General features: G+C 39.1%; 1 protein-coding gene across 6 annotated transcripts in view; it reads left to right on the plus strand.

The window, feature by feature from the left end:
• The window catches only part of LTBP1 (latent transforming growth factor beta binding protein 1), a 476,883-nt gene that overhangs the window by 14,720 nt on the left and 445,383 nt on the right, over positions 1 to 16,780 (plus strand). The gene's annotated exons all lie outside the window — the stretch shown is intronic.

Here is a 16,780-nt window from a genome sequence, read left to right on the forward strand (position 1 = left end):
CACTGTTTACAATAGCAAAGACCTGGAACCAACCCAAATGCCCAACGATGATAGACTGGATAGGGAAAATGTGGTACATATACACCATGGAATATTATGCAGCCATCAAAAACGATGAGTTCACGTCCTTTGTAGGGACATGGATGAACCTGGAAACCATCATTCTCAGCAAACTGACACAAGAGCAGAAAATCAAACACCGTATATTCTCGCTCATAGGCGGGTGTTGAACAATGAGAACACATGGACACAGGGAGGGGAGCACTACACACTGGGATCCGTTGGGGGGAAATGGGGGAGGGGTGGGGGGGTGGGGAGGTGGGAAGAGATAGCATGGGGAGAAATGACAGATACAGGTGAGGGGACGGAAGGCAGCAAAGCACACTGCCATGTGTGTACCTATGCAACAATCTTGCATGTTCATCACATGTACCCCAAGACCTAAAATGCAATTAAAAAAAAAAAAGACAGTAATGAAGTTTGCTGCATGAATTGACTCATCCTTTGATGAAATATTTCTCTGTAGCATACAGTGCTGTTTCATAGCATTTGACCACTGTAGAATGTCTTTCAAAATTGGAGTCCATCTTCTCAAACTGTGCTGTTGCTTTATCTTCTAAGTTTATATAAAATTATAAATTATTTGTTGTCAGTTCAACAATGTTCACAGCATCTTCACCAGGAGTAGCTTCCATCTCAGGAAACCACTTTCTTTGCTCATTCGTAAGCAGCAGCTCCTCATCTGTTCAAGTTCGAGCGTGAGATTGCAGCAATTCAGTTACATCTTCAGGTTCCACTTCTAATTCTCTTGCTATTTCCTCTGCCTCTGCATTGACTTCCTCCACTGAAGTCTTGAACTCCTCCAGGTCATCCATGAGGGTTGGAATCAGCTTCTTACAAAGTCCTGTTTATGTGGATACTTTAATCTCCTCCCATAAATCATGAATGTTCTTAATGGCATCTAGCATGGTGAATCCTTTCCAGAAGGTTTTTAATTTACTTTGCATAAATCCATCAGAGGAATCACTATCTATGACAGCTACAGCCTTATGAAATGTATTTATTAAATAAGAAGACTTGAATGTTGAAATTACTTTTGACCCATGGACTACAAAATGGATGGTATTTTAGCAGGCATGAAAATAACATTAATCTTTGTGTACATCTCCATCACAGCTTATAGGTGGCCAGGTGTATAGTCAGCAGTAATATTTTGAAAGAACCTTTTCTGAACAATAGATCTCACCAGTGGGGTTCAGACGTTCAGTAAACCATGCTGTAAACATAGGTACTGTGATCCGGTCTTCATTGTTCTATTTACAGAGCACAGGCAAAGCAGATTTAGCATAATTCTTAAGGGCCCGGAGATTTTTAGAATGGTAAATTAGCACTGGCTTCAACTTAAAGTCACCAGCTGCGTTAGCCCCCACAAGGAGAGTCAGCCCATCCTTTGAAACATTGAGACCAGACATTGACTTCTCCTCAGTTTTTTTTCAAGAACCTTTCCTTTACATTCACAACTTGGCTAATTGGTGTAAGAGGTTTAGCTCTTGGCCTATCTTGGCTTTCTGCTTGCCTTCCTCACTTACCTTTTGATTTAAGTGAGAGATTTGTGAGTCTTGCTTTCACTTGAGCCCTCAGAGGCCATTGTAGGGTTATTAGTTAGCCTGATTTTAATATTGTTGTGTCTCAGGGAATAGGGAAGGCCAGGATAAGGGAGAGAGATGAGGGAGCGGCTGGTCAGTGGAGCAGTCGGAATGCACACAACATTTCTCAGTTAAGTTTTCTGTCTTATATTGAGTATGATTTGTGGTGCTCCAAAACAATTGCAATAGTTACATCAAAGATCACTGATCACATATGACTGTAACAGATACATTAGTAATAAAAAAGTTGGACATATTTTGAGAATTTCCAGAATGTGGCACAGAGACAGAAAGTGAGCATTTGGCTGTTGAAAAGATGGTGCCAGTAGACTTGTGGCATGCAAGTTTGTCACAAACCATCCATTTGTAAGAAACACAGTATTTGCAAAGTGCAGTAAAGCAAAGCAAAGAAGAAAAAAAAGAGATATGCCTTTATATGTATATACTTATGTGTGTCTATTAATTTTCCCTGCCTATTATGGATTTAGCACATCATGTAGACAGTCCATTGGATACTGAAATTCTGTGCATACGTTGCCATCAAGACCCAAGACTGTGTGGTTATAAGAAGGAAGTGCCATGGCTTACTCCCTCCTCTCCCTTCTACCTTACCTGCTTTTGTCGCCTTTCTCCTCTGCCTCCCCTTACTTGGTCTCAGTTTGGCTTGACCTGAATGAGAGGCAGTATGGCTCAGTGGTTGGAAGTTCAGTCTTTGGAATTAGAATATGAAGCTCCTAATTGACCTTAATACTTCCTCACTGTGTGACCTTGGGAGTCAAGCTTGAGACCTGGAGCAGGGCCAAGTTAACTCCATTCACAAAATAGGAATAGTGATGGTCTCTGTCACCATCCAGGGGCTTGCTGGGGGACTGCATTAGGTAGTATATTAAAAGCACGTAGAGAGCAGGGCCCCTGCACAGTACTTGACAGAAATGAGCTCTCAGTACCTTTCATCTGTCTGCTCAGGACCACTTCCTCCGGGGCACCATGGCCCCTTCAATGCTCCTCTTCTAAGATCCTCAGGGATTGATCCTGTTTGGTGCTCCCCAAGCACTCTGATTTCACTCTTACTTGGCTCTGGGTATGGCTGAGCCAGGTATAAGAGGCATCTGTCCCCTCATCAGTGTTGAGCTCCTGGGAAGCAGGTCCCTTGCTTTGCCACAGTACAAATACTACTAGGAATAGAATAGAACTGAGTTGAACTAACATCTCTGATTTTGCTGTGTTGCCAATGCTGCCCTCTAAATACTATAAAGAGTTCTTCTTTCTGAAATCTTAGTTTACTCTCACCTTTTGGCAATAATTTCAACTTTTTTTTCTCTCTGTACTTATCCTTGCCCAGCAGACACTGCTGATTATGACAGCTCTTTCAAGGGCACACAGCACCTTATTCTGTTCCTGCCTTTGCTCTGTAAGGCTGCTCTGGCATGGCCCAAACTTTGAGATGACTTTTCCTTTCTCCCTGCCAATTTTAGAATCTTTCTGTTCAACATCATCATCTGATAGAGATTTGGGACTAAGTAAAATGAATGTTGTATGATTTTCCCTGTAATTTTAGATCTCCAAATACTGCTCTTGGCCAACTCCACTATTCCCTGTGGCTTTTTTACTCCACCACATTTGAGTAATATTGTTGGCATGGACATAAGTAAACAGTTTGAAAATGTCGTGTTTTGTAAACGAGGAGATGGATGGGCTGGTTTTTTAATACATGCTCTTGGTTCTTTTGTGCCAAAAGAAAGATGAATTTGGTCAGTGGATGGGAAGCTGAATTGGAGGAAGGTGTTGCTATCAGAAGTTGATGTGGCCAACTTTATTAAACTGATGTGATCAGTTATTTAGAGGTGAAAACCAAGTGGCTGGAGGGGACTCTTCAGAGGGATTTGGATAATGCAGTTAGAGGGAATCTTTACAGAGGAGACAAGACAGCATGCTGCCAGTAAGATAATAAAGTTAGGAAAATAGAAAGATAAGGATCTTTTGTCTTTGTAAACTTAAAAACTCTTTATTTCTTTATAGGATTATCAGAGAATTCCAATGTGACTTTTATAATCTTGCCTGAACCTCATTTTATTATTGCTCTGTGTGTGCGTACATGTATATATATATATATATATATATATATATATATATATATATATTGTTTTTTTTTTTTTTTTTTTTTTTTTTTTTGAGATGGAGTCTTGCTCTGTCACCCAGGCTGGAGTGCAGTGGTGTGATCTTGGCTCACTGCAGCCTCTGCCTCCTAGGTTCAAGCGATTCTTCTTTCTTAGCCTCCTGAGTAGCTAGGATTATAGTCACCTGCCACCACACCCAGCTAATTCTTACATTTTTAGTAGAGATGGCGTTTCACCACATTGGCCAGGCTGGTCTTAAACTCCTGACTTCGGGTGATTTGCCCGCCTTGGCCTCTCAGAGTGCTGGGATTACAGGTATGAGCCACCAGCACCCAGCCTATCATTACTACTTTTTTTTTTTTCTTTTTGAGACAGAGTCTCACTCTGTCATCAGGCTGGAGTGCAGTGGTTCGATCTCGGCTTACTGCAACCTCTGCCTGCCAGGTTCAAGCAATTCTCCTGCTTCAGTCTCCCAAGTAGCTGGGATTACAGGCATGTGCCACCACGCCCGGCTAATTTTTATATTTTTAGTAGAGACAAGGTTTAACCATGTTGACCAGGATGGTCTCGATCTTCTGACATTGTGATCCACCCTCTTGGCCTCCCAAAGTGCTGGGATTACAGGTGTGAGCCACCGTGCCCAGCCATATTGCTATTTTTAAATAAAACGTAGAATCTCCATCCTTCCATATGCATTTCATGTTCACACCATAGCAAGTAGACATTTAACACTTAGCATCTTCAAAATGTGATTTTGTAAAAGATATTTAAATTAGCTAAGACTTACTGCTTCACCTCCATAAAATATTTGCTACAGTGATTCCAGGGTGAGGAGACTTCTGCCTCTTAACTGGCTGTGAAACTTCAAGTAGATTAATGAACTCCCCTGACACTTTTCTCAACCTTCAAATGGGGAGAGTACCCTCATCACACAACTTCATTCATGTCATTATTGTGAATATCAGGCATACAAATCTTTGCTCTGAATGCTTGTCACATTGTATCGTGGGCATTTATGTATTGTCTGGCATTCCTGCTTGAATGTGAGCTTTATAAGGGTAGTATACTATAGCCATGTTTTTGTCTTCAGTACCTGGTAAGCATGTACGCCTTTATGGAATGACAAATGGATTCATTTGATGTACTTTCACCAAGCTCCTATATACTAGGTTCTGGGACCCAGAAGGTGTTAAGATGACTTTTCCTTTCTCCCTGCCAATTTCAGAATCTTTCTGCTCAATATCATCATCTGATAGGGATTTGGGACTTAGTAAAATGAATGTTGTATGATTTTTCCGTCTAATTTTAGATGCCCAAGAACCATGTACTTGAAAAAACTGAAACAGGGTCAGAGGCTAGAGAGTGACAGGGGCTGGAATTGGAGGTGGGGAGAGGGGTGAAAGAAGGTCTCTGTAGGAAGTGACATGTGAGGCCTGTGTGATAGGAAAGGGTCTGAGAGAAGAGTATTTTAGGCCAAGAGCAGAGCGAGCACAAAGGCCCTGGAGTGGGGACAGGTCTGGCTTGTAGTAGGAACACAGGTCTTTATTGTTGGGTTGTCAGTGAGGGCTGCCATAATAGGCAATAACGGTAAGATAGGGTTGGATCCCAAGCCCTGTCTTGTAGACTGTGTGAGGCCATAGACAAGATAACAAGGGGACTGTACAACACAAGCACAGTCAACACAAGTGCCATACAACACGGGTACGTGCAGGTGGATTTTATTACTAAGAAATTTAAGAAAATAAAGGATTTGGTGTTTTTTAGGCATGGAAACATATCTGAAGTAGAAAAGTCATTAGATCACTTGGATTGCTATTTTTTATTGATGAGAAAAACTGTACATGGAACAGTGAGATACCCAAGTCCACACACAAATTATTGTTATAGCCTGACCACCTGCCCGGTGCCCAGAGTGCCAGACCAGCCCCTTGCTGATTGGACCCGTGGGCCTCTGATGAGGTCTGGTGGAAAGGGAGCTTTGAGGCTGCAGTTTAGGATGAAAGTGTGAGGGTGAAGAAAGCCAAGTCTCTGGTTACTATTGTGTTAAAAGTCAAATTAGACTGGGTATGGTGGCTGGTGCCTGTAATACCAGCACTTTGGGAGGCTGAGGTGGGCGGATCATGAGGTCAGGAGTTCAAGACCAGCCTGGCCAGTATGGTGAAACCCTGTCTCTATTAAACATACAAAAATTAGCCAGGCGTGGTGGTGTGTGCTTGTAGTTCCAGCCACTCGGGAGGCTGAGGCAGGATAATCGCTTGCACCTGGGAGACTGAGGTTGCAGTGAGCTGAGATCATGCCACTGTGCTGCAGCCTGGGCGACAAAGCGAGACTTCGTTTCAAAAAAAAAAAAAAAAAAAGTCAAATAAATGGGGATCTTCACATGGTACTAAATTTAAAAAATGTTCAACCCTTTAAAAATAGTGATAAAATAATTTTATTTTGATGATCGTAGAAAATCTACAGAGAGCTGATAGGATATGTTAAAGTGGGAGTTAAATATTTTGGAATATTTGAATGCTGTTCTGAGCTTTTGTTCACCCCTCCCCAACATCTGTTTACCAGTGGGGTGAGTTATTGACTCCACCTCCCATTTTGTGGTAAAGATGAAGTCAAATGAGGCTCATCAAATGCTTGACAAAACGGTCCAGGTGAATGGCTCATGCCTGTATAATCCCAGAACTGTGGGAGGCTAAGGTGAGCAGATCACCTGAGGTTAGGAGTTTGAGACCAGACTGGCCAACATGGTGAAACCCTGTCTCTACTAAAAATACAACTATTAGGCGTGGTAGTGGGTACCTGTAATCCCAGCTACTTGGGAGGCCAAGGCAGGGGAATCACTTGAACTGGGAGGTGGAGGTTGCAGTGAGCCAAGATTGCACCATTGCACTCTGGCCTGGGCAATAAGAATGAAACTCCATCTCACAAAAAGTGTTTCACAGGAGGGCCATATAAACATAAGGTGACATTGTTAATAAGGTTTTGATGACCACTTTGTACACTTTTAAAAAATAATGTGTTGGTGCATTTCTTGTCTTGAAAAATTCAGTGCTTAAAATGTACCTGTTTTCAATGAGTTTTCGGTAATTAAAGAATTGGTGTCTCCGATCTTTAGATTGACCATCAAGTTTACCTACAGTGCCTCTGGTACACCTCCTGGGAGTTGGTTTGAAAATAGGCAAAAAATACCTACATCTCCACTTTAATTCTACCCTTCCTGGGATTTATTTTAGCTTCCTAAAAGTAGGGTTTGTATAAAGACAAGAATTCTTTCAAGAGAGCCCTCTTTCTTTTATTTTGTGATAATGAAATGGTTATGTTAAGTTAGTCCAAAATTTCCTCGTAATTGGAGGTGAAATATTACAGACAATAGTAAATTAACGGCAGAGACTCTGTTTTTGTTTCACTTTTTCATCCATTAGGAGATTGGCCTGCACAGCAGTTTTCTTTATACAATAGACCCTCAGTAAGGTTTCTTGATTAATAAGCATTGCAAGTCACATTTGTTTGTGAGTGGAAGACCAGCTGAAATCCATTTAAATTAATGAATACTGAGATTATGTTATTAAATGGTTCTTTTTGTTTTAAGAGAATGAATGTTACAACAAATGTCCCTGTGTAAGTTTGGAATGCTCTATTTCGAGTGTTAGAGGCTCTTTTCTCTGGCCAAATTTCCCCATTTCTTCCTTTAATACGGAGTGTTTGAATGGCACTTCACAGATACTTAGCTTAGTGGCTCTCAAAGTATAGACCTGGGAACAGGGGCGTCAGCTCTGTCTGGGAACTTGTTAGAAATGCCAACTCTCCAGCCCTGTTAAACCAGGAACTCTGGGATGGGGCCAGCCATCTGTGTTTTAACCAGGCCTCTTGGGGATCCTGATACAGCTGTGGCTTGAAAACCATTGCTCTAGCAGAACCCGTCTCCTCCTCCTTTTCCACATCCCCCCTCTCTACTGTGATCACTTGTGAGGGATTGAGGGGGACAGGGAAATCAGCTCTTTTGGGCTCCAGGCCTTGGGAAATACAGGCTTCTTTTCTCCTTTCCCCTTCATTTCTGCTCAAGGATGAGTTTGTATGGTGTAAAGCCCAGTGGAACGGATCATTTTCCCTAGTCTAGATGGGAACCTTGGAATCGGAGCAGATGTATCTGTGTCTGTTATTATTATTATTTTATTTTATTTTTTAATAAAATGTTTTTAAAAAATTTATTTTATTGCATTTTAGGTTTGGGGGTACATGTGAAGAACATGCAATATTGTTGCATAGGTACACACGTGGCAGTGTGATTTGCTGCCTTCCTCCCCATCACCTATATCTGGCATTTCTCCCCATGCTATCTGTCCCCAACTCCCCGCCCCCCGCTGTCCCTCCCCTGTTTCCCCCCAACAGACCCCAGTGTGTAGTGCTCCCCTCTCTGTGGCCATGTGTTCTCATTGTTCAACACCCGCCTATGAGTGAGAACATGCGGTGCTTGATTTTCTGCTCTTGTGTCAGTTTGCTGAGAATGATGGTTTCCAGGTTCATCCATGTCCTTACAAAGGACACAAACTCATCGTTTTTGACGGCTGCGTAATATTCCATGGTGTATATGTGCCACATTTTCCCTGTCCAGTCTTATCATCGATGGGCATTTGGGTTGGTTCCAGGTCTTGGCTATTGTAAACAGTGCTGCAATGAACATTCGTGTGCACATGTCTTATTATTATTAATTGTTATTTAGACACAGGATCTCACTCTGTAACCCAGGCTGGAGTGTAGTGGCATGATCATAGCTTACTGTAATCTTGCACTCCTGGACTCAAATGATCCTCCTGCCTCAGCCTCCTGAGTAGCTAGGACTACAGGTGCATGCCCACCTGTTATCTAAAAAACTTTTTTTTGTAGAGATGGGGTCTCGCTATGTTGCCCAGGCTGGTCTTGAACTCCTGGCCTCCAGTGATCCTCCAACCTTGGCCTCCCAAAGTGCTGCACCTGGCCATCATGCACATTAATACACCTTCTATCCTGTATGCTCACTGAGGAGGCCCAAAGAAACCAGTTTTCATCCAGTGACTATACATATAAATGGGTTTTGTACCTTTAGGTCTTCCCAATTCTGTTCCTTAATGTAAAAGTTGTCTAAAGCACACTTCTTCATATTCTTCAAAGCCATATTTATCAAGGTGTGGTTCTAGGACCTCCTATAACAGAACCCCTGTGGGATGTGTAACACATGCTGATTGTGGGGCCTTCCCACAGACCTAACAAATTGGAACCCCTGGGAGCAGACCCCTTAGCCCGCATTTTCATAAACAGCCATCTGACCAATCCACATTGAAGCTTGGGGGCCCTGCGTTTAAAGCACATTATGCTGGAATACAAGATATCAAAAGCAGAGAATGATGAGAAAGGTATTGCAAAATTAATAAAAGCAATGAAGGAGCAACGTTTTATTTTAGAATTAGGTGCCATTACTTGTTTCTAATATAATTTAAAAGTGAAATGAAGAACAAGGTCTTGTCTAGAGCCTGCTCTTGGCATTGGCAGGGATGGTGCTTCCTTGTATCAAGATCAGGAAGTTCAGATGCAGAGGGGATGGGGCTGTGCCGCTTAGTTGTTGCTTGGGGTCACGCTAACTGAATCCTGGAAGTTGCTGGAGGAATACATCCTGTTTGGAAACAGTCCAGTTGAGAATTTCAGCAATGACACAGTTTTTTTATTAGATATGTATTTAAGAAAGGAATTGCCTAATATAAGACTAGGACCCTTTGTAGAAGGAGCTGAAGAAGGAGCTTGTCCTCTGAAATAGGGACTCTTTTCCCCATTATGCATCTTTTCTTTTCTTTCCACAAAATAAATTAATGCAAAGACATGTCACTTGAATATGCTATAAAAATTAGAGGCCCTTTAAAAATATTTGTTTCTCTCCAAGTAGAAAGGCATTTGAAAACTTATGAAAATCAAGTTATTGTCGTAATAGCTATGCCTTGTTTAAAGTAAATAGTTTTTTTTTTCTTCCCAGTGCTAGTAGCATGTAGCTATTTCCAAATACCTGTGTGTTACTTTGGACAAAGCATCCAAATGTTTCAATATCAGACAAAGGCCATAGTCCTAGGAAATGCTGTTAAAATTTTGAAAAGATTCAAATTTGAGGAATTACCTAAAATACTAAGTACATTAAAAAGTATTTATATCAAAAATATTTTCTAATGCGAAAAAATATTTTTGAATTTTTTCCCAACTGAAACTGAAGGAGTAAAGACTTCAGTTTTTACTCCTTCAGTTTCAGTTGGGAAAACTGGAGAATAATGAAGACAAAGTTACAGATTAAAGCAATAGCTCCATGGCCAAAGTGGACAGTGGAGTTATTAGTGTATTTAAATATACTTTTTAGAGAAGTTTTAGGTTTGGAGCAAAATTGAACAGAAAGTACAAAATTCCTGTATACCTTCTGCCCCCACATACACACAAGCTCTTCCACCATCAAAATCCTGTTCCTGAGTGGTACATTTGTTACAATTGATGAACCCCTATATTATCACCCAATATCTACAGTTTGTATTAGGGTTCACTCTTGATGTTGTATATTTTTTGGGTTTTGGCAAATATATAATGACATACATTTACCATTATAGTATCATACAGTATAGTTTCACTGTCCTAAAAATCCTCTGGCCCTGCCTACTCATCCCTTCATCCTGTCTGACCTCTGACAACCACTGATCCTTTTACTGTCTCCATAGTTTTGCCTCTTCCAGAATGTCAAATGATTGAAATCATACTGTCGGTAGCCTTTTCAGATTGGCTTTTTTCGCTTAGAAAACTGATCTTTAAGTTTTTCTGTGTCTTTTCACGGCTTGATAGCTCATGTCTTTTTAGTGCTGAATAATATTCCATTGTCTGGATGTACTATAGTTTGTTTATATGTCATTTGCTGAAGGACATCTTTTTCATTTCCAAGTTTTGGCAGTTATGAAAAGAGCTACTATAACATTTTTGTACATGTTTTTGTGTGAATGTAAGTTTTCAACTCTTATGTGTAAATACCAAGGAGTGTGATTCCTGGACTGTATAGTGAGAGTATGTTTAGTATGGTAAGAAGTGGAAACTGAAGCTGTCTTCCACAATGGCTATACCATTTTGCAATCCCACCAGCAACAAATGAGAGTTCCTGTTGCTCCACTTCCTCGTCAGCATTTGTTGTTGTCAGTGTTTTGGATTTTGGCCATTCTAATAGGTACGTAGTAGTTTTAATATTGTTGTTTTAATTTGAAATTCTCTAATGACATATGATGTTGAACATCTTTTTATAAGCCCATTTGTCATCTGTATGTCTTTTTTGGTAAGATACTTGTTCAGATCTTTCGCCCATTTTTAAATCAAGTTGTTTGTTTTCTTGTTGTTGAGTAAGGTTCTTTGCATATTTTGGATAATGGTCCTTTATCAGACATGTGTCTTGAAAATATTTTCTTCCACTCCATGTCTTTTCATTCTTCTCACAGTGTCTTTTTCAGAGCAGAAATTTTTTATTTTAATGAAGTCCAGCTTATCAATGATTTTTTTCATGGACTGTGACTTTGGTGTTATATCTCGTTTTATTGTATTAGCTGGGACTTCTAGCACTATTGAAAAGGAGTGATGAGAGAGTATTCTTGTGTTGTTCCTGATCTTAGCAGAAAAGCTAGTTGCTCACTATGAAGTATGACGTTAGCTATATGTTTTTTGTAGATGTTCTTTATTAAGTTAAGGAAATTCCCTTCTATTCCTGGTTTGCTAAGAGTTCTTATCATAAGTAGGTATTGGATTTTGTTGAATGTTTTTTCTGTATCTATTGATATGATCATGTAATTTTTTTTCCTTTAGATTGTTGATGTGATGGATTATGTTGATATTTGAATGTTGGACCAATCTTGCATACCTGGTATAAGTTCCACTTGGTTGTTGTGTATAATTGTTTTTACACATTGTTGCATTCAAATTTGCCAATATTTTGTTGAGGATTTTTGTATCTGTGTTCATGAGAGACATTTGTCTGTAGTTTTCTGTTCCTGTAATGTCTTTGTCTGATTTTGGTATTAGGGTGATGCTGGCCTCAAATTGAGTTAGGAATTGTTTCTTCTTCTTCTATCTTCTGAGAGAGATTATAGAAAATTAATATGCTTTCTTCCTGAAATGTTTCCTAGAATTGACCAGTAAATTCATCTGTTTTGAAAGGTTATTACTGATTCAATTTCTCGAGTTTTGGCAGATTGTGGCTTTCAAGAAATTGATCCATTTCATTTAGATTATTGAATTTGTAGGCATATAATTCATAACATTCCTTTATTATTCCTTTAATGTTCATAGGATCTATAATGTTGTCCCTGCTTTCATTTCTGACATTAATAGCTTGTGTCTTCTTTCTTTTTTTCTTAGCCTGGCTAGAGGCTTATCAGTTACACTGATAATTTTGAAGAGCCATCTTTTGGTCTCATTTATCTCCTTGATTTATTTTCTATTTTCAATTTCATTGATTTCTGCCCTGATTTTCATTATTTCTTCTCCACTGCTTACTTTGGATTTAATATGCTGCTCTTTTTCTAGTTTCCCATGGTGGAAGCTTAGATTATTAGTTTTAGATCTTTCTTACTTTTTAATATATGCATTTATTGTTGTGAATTTCCCTCTAAACACTGCTTTCACTGCATCCTGCAAATTTCATTAAGTTGTATTTTAATTTTCATTTAGGTCTAAAATATTTTAAAATTTCTCTTGAGATTTCTTCTTTGACCCATGCTTTATTTAGAATTATGTTGCCATATCTCCAAGTATTTTGGAATTTTTCCAGGTATTGTTATAATTTCTAGTTTAATTCTATTATGACCTGAGAATGGGTATTGTATGATTTTTACTCTTTTAAATTTGTTAAGATGTGTTTTATGACCCAGAATGTGGTTTGTTTTGGTGAATGTTCTATGTAACCTTGAGTAAAATGTATATTCTTTTGTTGCTGGATGAAGTAGTAAATAGTTGTAAGTTATATTCAGCTAGTTGATGGTCATGTTGAATTCCAACTATGTCCTTACTGATTTTCTGCATGCTGGATTTGTTCATTTTGTGATAAAGGAGTATTGAAGTCTCCAACTGTAATTATGGATTCGTCTATTACTCCTTGCATTTGTGTCAGTTTTGTTTGTTTTTTTGAGACAGGATTTTACTCTGTCACCCAGGTTGGAGTGCAGTGGTGCGATCTCTACTCACTGAAACCTTTGTTTCCTGGGTTAAAGAGATTCTTGTGCCCCAGCCTTCTGAGTAGCTGGAACTACTGAGTAGCTGCCACCATGCCTGGCTAATTTTTGTATTTTTTGGTAGAGACAGGGTTTCACCACGTTGACTGTGCTGGTCTTGAACTCCTTATCAGGTGATCCACCTACTTTGGCCTCCCAAAGTGTGGGGATTGCAGGCGTGAGTCACCATGCCTGGCCATCTATCACTTTTTGCCTTATGTATTTAGTGCGCAATTGTTAGGTGCATACATGTTAAGGATTGGTATGTGTTCTTGGAGAATTGACATTATTATTATCATGTAATGCTCCACTTTATGCCTGCTAACTTTCCTTGCTCTGAAGCCAGCTCTCTGTGAAATTAATATAGCTATATCTTTTGACTGGTGTTAACATGGTGTATATTTTTTCATCCCTTTGCTTTTTATTTATATTGATCTTTATATTGAAAGTAGCTTTTGGAAGACAACATATCATTGGGTTTTGTTTTTTGGCCCATTCGTTTCTGCCTTTTAATTGGTGTATTTAGACCATTGATGTTTAAAGTGATTATTGACATAGTTGGATTAATAGCTGCTCTATTTGTTACTGTTTTCTCTTCATTGCCCTTGTTTTTTGTTCCTCTTTTTGTCTTCTACTCTTTTTCTCTGCCCTTTTTTTTTTTTTTTTTTTTTTTTAAAGACAGGGTCTTTCTCTGTTGCCCAGGCTGGAATGCAGTGGTGCAATCTGACTTTACTGTATCCTCCACCTCCTGGGCGCAAGTGATCTTCCATCTCAGCCTCCCAAGTAGCTGGGACTGTAGATGTGTGTCACCACACCTGGCTAATTGTGTGTGTGTGTTTTGCTTTTTTTTTTTTTTTTTTTTTTGAGGTGGAGTCTTGCTCTGTCACCCAGGCTGGAATACAGTGGGCAATCTTGGCTCACTGCAACCTCCGCCTCTTGGGCTCAAGCAATTCTCCTGTCTCAGACTCCCAAGTAGCTGGGAATATAGGTGCCTGCCACCATACTGAGCTAATTTTTGTATTTTTAGTAGAGATGGGGTTTTGCCATGTTGGCCAGGCTGGTCTTGAACTCCTGACCTCAAATGATCTGCCTGCCTCAGCCTCCCAAAGTGTTAGGATTGCAGGTGTGAACCACTGTGCCCAGCCTTGTGTATGTGTTTTTTTGTAGAGATGAGGTTTTGCTACATTGCCAAGGCTGGGCTTCAACTCCTGGGCTCAAGTGATCCATATGCCTTGGTTGCCCAAAGTGCTGGTATTGCATGGGCCACCATGCCTGGCCCCTTTTATGGTTTTGATTGAGCATTTTATATGATTCTGTTTTTCTCCTTTCTTAGCATATCAGTTAATGCTTTTTTAAAAAAGCTTTTTTAGTGGTTGCCCTAGAGTTTGCAATATATGTTTACAACGAATTCAAGCCCACTTTCAAGTAACACTATACCACTTCACTGATAGTGTGAATACCTTATAATAACAGAATAATATTGATACCTCTCTCCCAATTCTTACATCATTGCTGTCACTCATTTCACTTATATGTAAGCACACACACACAATTGAATATATTGTTGCCATTATTATTTGAGCAAACTTATAAATCAAGAATTAGAAAAATTAAAGTTTTTTATTTTGCCTTCACTATTCCTTCTCTGATGCTCTTCCTTTCTTTGTGTAGATCTGAGTATCTGTCCTATACTGTTTGTTTTCTTTTGGGAAAACGTCTATGAACATTTGTTGCAAGGTAGGTCTACCAGCAACAAATTTTCTTGACTTTTGTTTGTCTGAGAACATCTTTATTTTTCTTTCACTTTTTAATTTTTAATTTTTATGGGTACATAATAGGTGTATGTATTTATGGGGTACATGAGATATTTTAGTACAGGTATATAAATGTTTAATAATCACATGAGAGTAAATGGAATATCCATTATTTCAAGCGTTTATCCTCTATGTTACAAACAATCCAGTTATACTCTTTTAGTTGTTTTAAAATGTACAATAAATGTTGACCATAGTCACCCTGTTGGGCTGTCAAATACACAGAACATATTTATTCTTTCTAAATATATTTTTGTATCCTTTAACCATTCCCACATTGCCACAGTCACACTACCCTTCCCAGCTCCTCTAATAACTATCATTCTGCTCTCTATTTCCATGAGTTCAATTATTTTAATTTTGCCTTCCATAAATGTGAGAACATGATAAGTTTGTCTTTCTGTGCCTGCCTTATTTCACTTCACATAATGACCTCCAGTTCTGTCCATCTTGTTGAAAATGACAGGATTTCATTCTTCTTTTTTATTTTTTTTGAGATGAGTCTTACTCTGTTGCCCAGGCTGGACTGTAGTACAGGCACATGCTACCACAGCCAGCTAATTTTTTTGTACTTTTAATAGAGATGGGGTTTCACCATATTGACCAGGCTGGTCTTGAACTCCTGACATCGTGATCTGCCTGTGTCAGCTTCCCAAAGTGCTGGGATTATAGGCGTGAGCCACCACACCCAGCCAATTTCATTATTCTTTACGGTTGAATAGTACTCAATCGTGTATGTGTACCACATTTTCTTTATTCAAATCTTTGCTATTGTGAATCATGCTTCAATAAACATAAGAGTGCAGATATTTCTTTGAGGTATATATAGGAGTAGGATTACTGGGTTGGATGGTAGCTAGTTTTTAGTTTCTTTGAGGAACCTCCAAACTGTTCTCCAAAGCAGTTGTACTAATTTACATTCCATCAACAGTATATGAGGGTTCCCTTTTCTCCATATCCTTGCCAGGATTTGTTATTTCCTGTCTTTTGCATGAAAGGCATTTTAACTGGGGTGAGATGATATCTCATTGTGGTTTGATTTGCATTTCTTTAAGGATCAATGATATTGAAAACCTTTTCATATACTTGTTTGCTATTTGTATGTCTTTTGTGAAATGTCTATTCAGATCTTTTGCTCATTTATTAATTGGGTTATTCAAGTTTTTCCTCCTGTACAGTTGTTTGTGCTCCTGATATATTCTGGTTATTAATCTCTTGTCAGATGGATAGTTTGCAAATATTTTCTCTTACTCTTTTGGTTGTCTCTTCACTTTGCTGATTGTTTCCTTTGCTGTATAGAGGCTTTTTAACTTGATGCGATCCTGTTTGTCCATTTTTTTCTTGTTTTCTTGTAGGATATTAATCAACCAATTTTTGCCCAGTCCAAAGTCCTGGAGTTTCCCCAAAGTTTTCTCATAGTAAGTTCATAGTTTGAGGTTTTAGATTTAAGCCTTGAAATCCATTTTGATTTGGTTTTTATATATGATGAGAGACAGGGATCTAGTTTGTGGCATTTGCCTTTGGCATCTTTGTCATGAAATCTTTTCCAGGGTCTATGTTATCTTCCAGGGTTCTTATTGTTTCAGGTTTTACATTTAAGTCTTTAATCTATTTTGAGTTGATTTTTTTTGTATACGGTATAAGGAAGGGCTTCGGTTTCACTTTTCTGCTTGTGGCTAGCTAGTTACCTCAGCACCATTTATTGAATAAGAAGTCTTTTCTCCATTGCTTATTTTTGTTGACTTAGTTGAAGATAAGATGGTTGTTGGTGTGCAACCTTATGTCCAGGTTCTCTATTCTGGTCCATTGGCCTATGTGTCTTTTTATACAAGTACCATGCTGTTTTGGTTACTGTAGCCTTGTAGTATAGTTTCAAGTCAGGTAACATGATACCTTCAGCTTTGTTCTTTTTGATTAGGATTGCCTTGGTTGTTTCAGCTCTTTTTTTGGTCCTATATGAA

The sequence above is a fragment of the Saimiri boliviensis genome, chromosome 1 (genome assembly GCF_048565385.1).
Source record: "Saimiri boliviensis isolate mSaiBol1 chromosome 1, mSaiBol1.pri, whole genome shotgun sequence".
Classification (NCBI taxonomy): Eukaryota; Metazoa; Chordata; class Mammalia; order Primates; family Cebidae; genus Saimiri; species Saimiri boliviensis.